Source organism: Oncorhynchus nerka, linkage group LG7, assembly GCF_034236695.1.
Source record: "Oncorhynchus nerka isolate Pitt River linkage group LG7, Oner_Uvic_2.0, whole genome shotgun sequence".
Lineage (NCBI taxonomy): Eukaryota > Metazoa > Chordata > Actinopteri > Salmoniformes > Salmonidae > Oncorhynchus > Oncorhynchus nerka.
Window position 1 is genome coordinate 25,665,793 of NC_088402.1, and position 10,908 is coordinate 25,676,700.

The following is a 10,908-nucleotide window of genomic DNA, read 5'->3' on the forward strand; positions in this document are numbered from 1 at the left end:
GAGTCCGAAGTGTTACATAACACCACTGCAGCGTGTTAACACACATGTTTCTTCAAGCGTGGACCATGCTGCACAGAAGCACACTCCCCTCTCCTCATCCTCCCATTTTTGGACTGGATGACAAAATCATATCTGACAGGCTGAGGCTTTTATGCAGTAAGGCGAGAGAGTGTTTCTATGCGTGTGTGTGTCTGTCTGTGCGAGACTGTGTCTGTGTGTTCAGCTTGAGTCTATTGAGCCAATTGGATGGGACTGGGGTTTACAAAGACCAGGGGCACATAGGAGCTCCCTCAGTATCACAGGCTTTCACTTTCTTCTAGTGTTTCGGATGGTGTCTGGGCTGATGCTGCTGCAGGGCTTGGTGAAGGTGAGGATTCACCGGGATTCCTTTGGATCCTGTCCTGGATCATTTCTCTCTCTCTCTCTCTCTCTCTCTCTCTCTCTCTCTCTCTCTCTCTCTCTCTCTCTCTCTCTCTCTCTCTCCGTGAGATTATATTCTACACTTCTCCTAAAATTCAGGGTATTTCTGAAGTTATTTCTCAATTGTGGTATTGGTTTCATGTCATGGTTATCACTGGTTTTGTTATTTTGCTGTCATCATGACTTGAAGTTTGCTTGACTCTGGGCCTATAAAAGTTCCAATGGATCATGTCTTTCTCAAATGTTGAATTTGAGTTTGAAATGTAGGACTCATTGGTTTCTCTGTGATGTAAGAATGAGGGCACCATTCAGTGGAAAATTAGATAAAAGAGGCTATGTTGGCAGCTATTGTGTACTTTTGGGCTGCATTTTTTTGTGATTTGCTGGTTAACTCCTGTATTAATTTGCAACATGAATGCAGTCCTTGTTGCAGAACAAATTGCATGGACATGAGATTCTAAAAGTGCATTCTACAGAAGTTTATGCTGGGTATTGTTGCCAAGGAGTTTAGTTCCCTTTTAGCAAAATGTGGTGGTAGGATCCCATGTCTATAGAAATAAATAAAGAGAGTCGCACACTCTACAGTTGAAGTCAGAAGTTTACATGCACCTTAGCCAAATACATTTAAACTCAGTTATTCACAGTTCCTGACATTTAATCAGAGTAAAAACTCCCTGTTTTAGGTCAGTTAGGCTCACCACTTTAATTTAAGAATGTGAAATGTCAGAATAATCGTAGAGAATGATTTGTTTCAGCTTTTATTTCTTTCATCACATTCCCAGTGGGTCAGAAGTTTACATACACTCAATTAGTTTTTGATAGCATTGCCTTTTAATTGTTTAACTTGGGTCAAACGTTTCGGGTAGCCTTCCAACAAGCTTCCCACAATAAGGTGGGGGAATTTTGGCCCATTCCTCCTGACAGAGCTGGTGTAACTGAGTCAGGTTTGTAGGCCTCCATGCTCGCACACGCTTTTTCAGTTCTGCCCACAAATTTTCAACAGGATTGAGGTCAGGGCTTTGTGATGGCCACTCCAATACCTTGACTTTGTTGTCCTTAAGCCATTTTGCCACAACTTTGGAAGTATGCTTGGGGTCATTGTCCATTTGGAAGACCCATTTGCAACCAAGCTTTAACATCTTGAGATGTTACTTCAATATATCCACAAAATTTCCCTGCCTCACGATGCCAACTATTTTGTGAAGTGCACCAATCCCTCCTGCAGCAAAGCACCCCCACAACATGATGCTGCCACCCCCGTGCTTCATGGTTGGGATGGTGTTCTTCGGCTTGCAAGCCTCCCCCTTTTTCCTCCAAAAATGATGGTCATTTTGGCCAAACAGTACTATTTTTGTTTCATCAGACCAGAGGACATTTCTATACATATATACGTTCTTTGTCCCCATGTGCAGTTGCAAACCATAGTCTGGCTTTTTTATAGCGGTTTTGGAGCAGTGGCGTCTTCCTTGCTGAGCGGCCTTCCGGTTATGTCGATATAGGACTCGTTTTACTGTGGATATAGATACTTTTGTAGCTGTTTCCTCCAGCATCTTCACAAGGTCCTTTGCTGTTGTTCTGGATTTGATTTGCACTTTTCGCACCAAGGTACGTTCATCTCTGGAGACAGAACGCATCTTCTTTCTGAGCGGTATGATGGCTGCGTGGTCCCATGGTGTTTATACTTGTGTACTATTGTTTGTACAGTTGAACGTGGTACCTTCAGGCGTTTGGAAATTGCTCCCAGGGATGAACCAGACGTGTGGAGGTCTACAATTGTTTTTCTGAGGTCTTGGCTGATTTCTTTTGATTTTCCCATGATGTCAAGCGAAGAGGCAATGAGTTTGAAGATAGGCCTTGAAATACATCCACGGGTACACCAACAATTGACTCAAAAAATGATGTCAATTAGACTATCAGAAGCTTCTAAAGCCATGACATCATTTTCTGGAATTTTCCAAGCTGTTTAAAGGCACAGTCAACTTAGTGTATGTAAACTTCTGACCCACCGGAATTGTGATACAGTGAATTATACGTGAAATAATCTGTCTGTAAAAAAATTGTTGGAAAAATGACTTGTGTCATGCACAAAGTAGATGTCCTAACGACTTACCAAAACTATAGTTTGTTAACATGAAATTTGTGGAGTGGTTGAAAAACGAGTTTTAATGGTCCAATCTAAGTGTATGTAAACTTCCGACTTCAGTTGTACTGTATAAACTCCCTGTAACTTATTGGGTAAAACACCACATTTTCGGTAACACTGTGCCTGCCTTATTCAGTGTAATGTCATGAACACTTGAACCAGGTTGTTGACAAACAGTGTAATTAGTGCAACCAATGACAGTGTTGAGGGGTCCATCCATCTGACAGGCATATCAAGAAGCGGATTAAACAGCATGATCATTACACAGGTGCACCTTGTGCCGGGGACAATAAAAGGTCACTCTAAAATATGCTATTTTGTCACACAACACAATGTCACAGATGTCTCAAGTTTTGAAGGAGCGTGCAATTGGCATGCTGACTGCAGGAATGTCCACCAGAGCTGTTGCCAGAGAATTTAATGTTCATTTCTCTACCATAAGCCGCCTCAAGTCGCTTTAGAGAATTTGCTTGTACGTCCAACTGGCCTCACATCAGACTACGTGTAACCACGCCAGCCCAGGACCTCCACATCTGGCTTCTTCACCTGCAAGATTGTCTGATACCAGCCACCCGAACGGCTGAAGCTGAGGAATATTTCTGTCTGGGGAAAAACTCAGTCTGAATGGCTGGTGCGCTGCTGCCCACTGATGTGAAATCCATTTATATTTTTGTTCATGTAGTACTGTCCTTTGATAAATGTCTCAGAATATCATTCTGGTCCTTATTCGTCTATGTTAACAGTGGAACATATTTTTGATTAGCTTGTTTACCTCCAAGGCTGAGTGTGTGCTTTTGGCTTGATATGGGAAGAGGGCTTGCTTATTGAGTCTTGTATTTAAAACTACATTTTTCATTGTGTTGTCAATGTTTTTGCCTCAGTGTCTATTGAGGACTCTGGTGATTATATTTATATTTTATGTTTTCTCTGCTGGCAGATGCTGGACTAATCTGAGAACTCACAGTTGAAGACATGTTCATTAGACTGGGACGCCTGACCCCTGGATACTTTCGTCTCCTCCAGGTGTGTGTCCTTGTCTATCTAGGGGTGATTTTAAACATTGGTTTGTAGTTTATTTCCTGCACACACTGTTTGTTTTTAGAGTTTATTTGGAAAGTTGATATATTAGCATAGGGATCCATTGTACTGTAGGCTAGTTGTGATGGATAACAACACAGTGAAAAGTGGACATTAACATTTCATAGTGAACTACAGATGCAGACCTTAAGTGATTATATAATACAACACTTATGACTGCTTTTCTCACTGAAAGAACCAGCTCATATCGTTTGAAGCTTTTGCTGAATTGTACTTTCTTAAATAAAGGATCATTTTGACGTTAGCATATTATCTTGCATGCCTGCCTCACAGATGTGAATAAAACAATACCAAAGACTTATTCCTATCAGGAAACAGAATTCTGTTACCATGGTGTGGATCTGTCCTATGAGAGCTGTAAATATGAGAGACATGCAACCTATGTGACACTGTTTCCTGCCTACTGGCTTTATTATCAGTGCCATTGCTAATGTGTGTGAAAAGAGCACTGTGTGCCCTTAACTCAAATCCTTAATTTCCTTGTTCAAATATTCATAGTGAGTGTCAGCGTAAAGCAAACTTGGAAAGTAGGCAACAATAGAACAGGATTGTTTCACAGTTCAAAAACAGTAGGGGCTGTGTGAACTGATGCCAATATAAATTGACCAAACCTTGTGTGTGTCGGGGTGTGTATGTGTGTGTATGTTTGTGTGTTTGTGTGTGTGTATGTGTGCGTGCTCGTTTCTTCCCCCTGGCAGAGACAGGTCTCAGGTGAAGTCCAGATACAGCCGCAGAAAGGATTCATCAACCAGATCGCCATGACGATGGCCATGGTGGGCATGAGTGTGTCCTTCTACAGCGCCCGGCGGATGGCGGAGAAGTTCCATCTGAAAGAGAATGCTCCCTGAACAGTTGGACAGTGTGGCCCCTCAACTGGACCAGAGAGATGAGGGGAGAGAGATGAAGAGAATCAGAGTAGGCTGCAGTGCTGCACTCCATCACCTTGCATTGCAGCGTTTGGCACCTTCACTAGAATTCAGGCCTACTCAAAGCTGCCATGCCAAGATGGTTCTGTGGGCTGAGTGTTTGTTGTTGTTGTTCGAGAGAATGTCTGTGTTTGATGGAAGAGGATGGGTATCAGGAGCGTTTTGTCTTGAGAGTGAGACCATGCAGTCTTTAATAAACAACTGCTGGGTTTGACATACGTTTATCTTTGTATTATGATAACGGGAAAATGTAAGTGTACTGTGGGGAAATGGAAATGTGAATTACCAGTACTAATGCCCAATAGATTAAAATGACCAAACAACATTTTTACCTAAACACATTTTTTGGAAGATATGAGGTGATCTACACATATCTGCTTATTTGAAAGATTTCAACATGTAGGCCTAGCATACTTACTTAGGCTCCATACTAGAATGTCTTTGAACATAGCATGAATGCACATCACAAATGCGGGACCCCAGTAAGCGTTTAGTATTTGCTTTAGCGCTTTATCAGTTGAACATGGATGCCATGATAATACTGTAGCTCTGTGGTTCTGACAGAATCGGTGGTCTCCTCAACGTATGCCACTTCCAAACTGACTCTTAATGACATTTATATGTATATTTTATTAACAAGTATTTTTAATAGTTTACATTTTTAAATACCAAATAAAACTCACTATTTACTCAAAGAAGGTTCAATGATTTATTTGGCTGTAAAGTACATATACGAAAAATAATTTAATGTAATATAATCATCAAAGTCACTGATTTCTTTCTGGGGGGTTTTCTGTTGATAAATGTGTGTATATGTCAGTGGTATGTGACCTATCAAGACTTGAGTATTTGTCATTCAAGTCTTTGAAACAGTTATGCAACACCAAAGTGTTGTTGTGAAAATATGTCTAATTCTATGGGGTTATCCATGTGGAAGGTACAGTACATTAGGTTAGGGAGTGATATGGTCACACAGCTGCACTGAATGTATTGGGTGATTCATGTGAAAATAAGCTAAAGGAGGAAAATGTGGTTTTGACACTAGATGAATAAGATATCCCATTCAGGGCTGGAAAATTCCAGAAACGTTCAATACATTCCATTCTTTAATGGAAGCCTCTAAACATAATCCAGGTAGAATCAGGAATTCCACAGGGTAGCTGTGTAGGCCCCTTAATTTTTTCTATCTTTACTAACGACATGCCACTGGCTTTGAGTAAAGTGTGTCTATGAATGCAGACAGGGTTGGGTAGCTTAGTTTCTAAATGTAATCCGGTACAGTTACTAGTTACCTGTCAAAAATTGTAATCAGCAACATCATTTTTGGATTACCCAAACTCAGTAATGTAATCTGATTACATTCCACTACTTTTAGATTATTTTCCCCTGAAGAGGCATTAGAAGAAGACAAAAATGTATGCTACCAATTGAACAACATCTATTGCATGATAAATCAACGTTAAAGTTTACATAGCTGGCTTCTTCTAATCTAACCCCCCCCCCTTGATCTTCAAGAATAGGACTTGGTAATACGGAAGTGTAGATTAGCCAAATGGTTTTACCTGAGCATTAATTAATGCCGTATGCTGCATTTACTATAGGCCTATTTTTGACCATTTTGTTGGTGACACTTTGATATCTTGATAATATGCAGCTGTTTAAAGCACAAATCCACAGAAGAAACGTTAACAACACCGTCACCCCGCCTCTGTTTTGGTAAAAAGCTGAGGGATGGGCTTGGAGAAATGTAACCGATCTCAGACTAATAGACAGAGCTATGGATGCAAGGACTGACCATCCATGATATGAAAATCATTCTTTTAACCATGTGTAAAAATGTAAACAGTGTTTACATTTACAATGTTTACAAACATTTGAGAAAAACAAGCTTATATTTTGGGTTCTCCTGGAGTGTGACAGTTGAACTAAGCTCGTTAGGCATTTATAAGTTATATTCTTCAAGAATCAATGTATATATATATATATATATATCATTTATAAGTCAAAAAATGGATGTAGCAACTACAGATTGCACCTTTAAGTCTATCAAAAAGTGTGCAAGTTTGAGCATGTGTCCATTAGCCCTATCGATTTTTTTTTATCAGCATGAATTAGATTGAGCAATAAAAACGTCACTTTTATTCCATAGACTTGGATCCGCATTATGTAGCTATTGCAAGAGCGCATTTTTCACTGGCTGTCCACTGATTTCAAAAGCAATGATTGATAAGCAGCTTAAACTTCTTGAATTCAAGCATTATTTTAATATCTGATCAATTAGTCTTCTAATTAATTAATTAATTATTCTTTACCTCACGTAAGTCTCATTTCAAACGTCGGAAATTGTTGGTTATCTGCATGAACCCAGCCTTCACTATGAATCACCCATACATAAATTGTCTTAATCATTTATTTACGAAAAAAATAATCACAGAAATGCATAACAAACAAACAGTAGATATGGTTACAAGGAAATGATAGGGGATGTACCCGAGTGTGCTAGCTAAACCGATATGGTGGCTTGGTAGACAAAGGGACTGAGAAGGGCGCGAAAGACAAAAGACACTACACAGTTGATAATTATATTGATAGAAATACTAATCATTTGCACATGAACGCTCACTTATGCGGGAATAATTGCAATCAATATATATATTTACGTTCAGTGTGTCGTCGTGATCTCTGTTGGAATCGTCAGTCTTTCTGTTGAAAAGTTCATCTGAACTTCTCTTTGCGTCCCTGGAGTCGTTCATGGTTAGAATGGATACTTCAGAGTACTATTCAGAAATGTTCCTGTAGAATATATGTTTCGATGGTTGTCGGTCTTCGCATTCCAGGTCGAAATAAATTCTAGCTGCAGACTAGTAATTAGTATCGAAGATTTGCTCTTATTCTGTCGGCATCGATAGTCTCAGAGTTGAACTATTTCCACCAGTGTAGCCAATGCTCCACATGGTTTGGTTAGGAATTCAACAATCGTTACAACCTTAGCTCCCTCAGATGACGAGGAATGCATGGTCTCTACTCAAACCTTAGCCCTCTCGGTAATCGAGGTACGTATGGTCTGAAGTGGGCTTCTCCAGGTGGGGGTTATATTCGCCACAGCAGAAAAGGCTGTCCCATGACGCCAGATCAATGTCTGTGCTCATGGGGCGGGCCAAGGACTTAGTTAAACTTTAAAGGGAATTAGATTCTCTTTCATTAAACAGTTTAAAATCACATTACATAATTTCACAAATAATTTCATCTTTACTCATTCATTTTATACAATAATTAGATGCAAATCTCATAACGGAGACTCTTGTATAAACAGAGTTATGGTAATGTAGCTGTATTGACTCTCATGAGGACACAAACATTAAACAAAATGGACAGGTCGTAGCTGGATTCTCCACTGACCGTTTGTTTACACATTCTCCAAAACATGGATATTGTTCAGTTCTCAAGTTCTGTGAGGTAGAAGAAGTTCCTTTGTTCTACTGTGAACCCTCCCTCTATACCACATGGCAGGGGAAAAAGAGTCTCCTCATGGAATTTACGGCCTGAGATAACAGAGCCTGGGTGTAATAGGGAGAGAGAGGGGGAAGGAACTCCCTATACCCAAAGAGGGCCACGTCATGACAACATGTTAAATGTGCAACCAGAGGGAAAATAATTCTAGACCACTTTTACTCCACACACAGAGAGAAGTACAAAGCTTTCCCTCGCCCGCCATTTGGTAAATCTGACCATAATTCTATCCTCCTGATTCCTGCTTACAAGCAAAAATAAAAGCAGGAATCTCCAGTGACTTGGTCTATAAAAACATGGTCAGATGAAGCAGATGCTAAACTACAGGACTGTTTTGTCCAACACAGACTGGAATATGTTCCGGGATTCTTCCGATGGCATTGAGGAGTACATCACATCAGTCACTCGCTTAATCAATAAGTGCATCAAGGACATTGTCCCCACAGTGACTGTACGTACGTACCCCAACCAGAAGCCATGGATTACAGGCAACATTCGCACTGAGCTAAAGGGTTGAGCTGCTGCTTTCCATGAGCGGGACTCTAACCCGGAAGCTTATGAGAAATCCTGCTATGCCTTCCGACGAAACATCAAACAGGCAAAGCGTCAATACAGGACTAAGATCGAATCGTACTACACTGGCTCCGACGCTTGTTGGATGTGGCAGGGACTGTAAACTATTACAGACTACGAAGGGAAGCACAGCCAAGAGCTGCCCAGTGACACGAGCCTACCAGACGAGCTAAATAACTTATATGCTTGCTTCGAGGCAAGTACCATTGAAACATGCATGAGAACATCAGTTGTTCCAGACGACTGTGTGATCACGCTCTCCACAGCCGATGTGAGTAAGACCTTAAAACAGGGCAACATTTACAGCAGGACCAGACGGATTACCAGGACGTGTACTCTGAGCATGCACTGACCAACTGGAAAGTGTCTTCACTGACATTTTCAACCTCTCCCTGTCTGAGTTTGGACTTCCTGACGGGCCGCCCCCAGGTGGTAAGGGTAGGTATCAACACATCCCCCACATTGATCCTCAACACGGGCGCTCCTCGGGGGTGCATGCTCAGTGCCCTCCTGTACTCCCTGTTCACTCATGACTGCACGGCCAAGCACGACTCCAACAGCATCATTAAGTTTGCTGATGACACAACAGTGGTAGGCCTGATCACCGACAACGATGAGACAGCCTTTAGGGAGGAGGTCAGAGACCTGACCGTGTGGTGCAAGGACAACCTCTCGCTCAATGTGATTAAGACAAAGGTGATGATTGTGGACTACAGGAAAAGGAGGACCGAGCACGAATCCATTCTCATCGACAGGGCTGTAGTGGAGCAGGTTGATAGCTTTAAGTTCCTTGGCGTCCACATCCCCAACAAACTAACATGGCCCAAGCACAACAAGACAGTCGTGAAGAGGGCACAACAAAAGCTATTTCCCTTCAGGAGACTAAAAAGATTTGGTATGGGTCCTCAGATCCTCAAAAGATTTTACAGCTGCACCATCGAGAGCATCCTGACGGGTTGCCTGTTATGGCAACTGCTCTGCCTCCGACTGCAAAACACTACAGAGGGTAGTGCGTACAGTGCAGTACATCACCGGGGCCAAGCTTCCTGACATCCAGGACCTCTATACCAGGCAGGGTCAGAGGAAGGCCTTAAAAATTGTCAAAGACTCCAGCCACCCTAGTAATAGAGTGTTCTCTCTGCTACCGCATGGAAAGCGTCAAGTCTAGGTCCAAGAGGCTCCTAAATAGCTTCTACCCCCAAGCCCCTATAAGACTCCTGAACAGCTTATCAAATGGCTACCCAGACTCTTACTTTTTTGTTGTTGTATTTTCTTGAAACTGCATTGTTGGTTAAGGGCTTGTAATTAAGCATTTCACTACACCTGTTGTATTCGGCACATTTGACAAATAAAATTGGATTTGATTTGATTTGCTGTTACCTCCAAGCATTTATTCAAGTTGGATAATCTTTGGATGTCGACAGCAGTCACACCATTGGAAGACATGGCTTGGACTGTAGCCTACAAAAGCCTGTTCCTGCTCTTTTCCCGTGATCCATCAAACACATGTGTTGTGTCATCATAGTGGTCTCTGACTTCTGGTCTTCTGATCACACTCAAAGTTATTAGTAAGGAAGTAGTAATGAATAAATTAGTCCTAAATATTTCCAAAACTTAAAGCATTGTATTTGGGACAAATCATTCACTAAACCCTAAACCTCAACTACATCTCGTAATTAATAATATGGAAATTGAGCAAGTTGACGTCAAAACATATTGATACAACAGTAGCTAAGATGGGGAGAAGTCCATCCATAATAGAGCACTACTCTGCCTTCTTAACAACACTATCAAAAAGCAAGTCCTGCAGGCCCTAGTTTTGTTACACCTAGACTACTGTTCAGTAGTATGTCAAATGCCACAAAGAGGGACTTGGGAAAATTGCAGTTGGCTCGGAACAGGGCAGCACAGCTGGCCCTTAAAAGTACACAGAGAGCTAACATTAATGACATGCATGTCAATCCCTCATGGCTCAGAGATTGACTTCATCACTACTTGTTTTTGTAAGAGGTGTTGACAAGCTGAATGTACCAAGCTGTCTGTTTAAAATACTTGCATACAGCTCGGACACCCATGTACACCCCACAACATATGCCACCAGAGGTATATTCACAGTCCCCAAGTCCAGAACAGAATACGGGAGGCACACAGGACTACATAGAGCCATGACCACATGGAACCCTATTCCACATCAAGTAACAGATGTAAGCAGTAGAATTAGATGGGGACTGTGAAGAG

General features: G+C 41.5%; 1 long non-coding RNA gene across 1 annotated transcript; it reads left to right on the top strand.

Moving 5' to 3' along the window:
- The first annotated feature begins 155 nt into the window (after positions 1 to 155).
- Positions 156 to 5,279, top strand: LOC115132699 (uncharacterized). The gene is made up of 3 exons (XR_003864099.2): positions 156 to 367; positions 3,501 to 3,586; positions 4,360 to 5,279. It is a non-coding gene; the product is annotated as an uncharacterized LOC115132699 (long non-coding RNA).
- Positions 5,280 to 10,908: the final 5,629 nt, after the last annotated feature.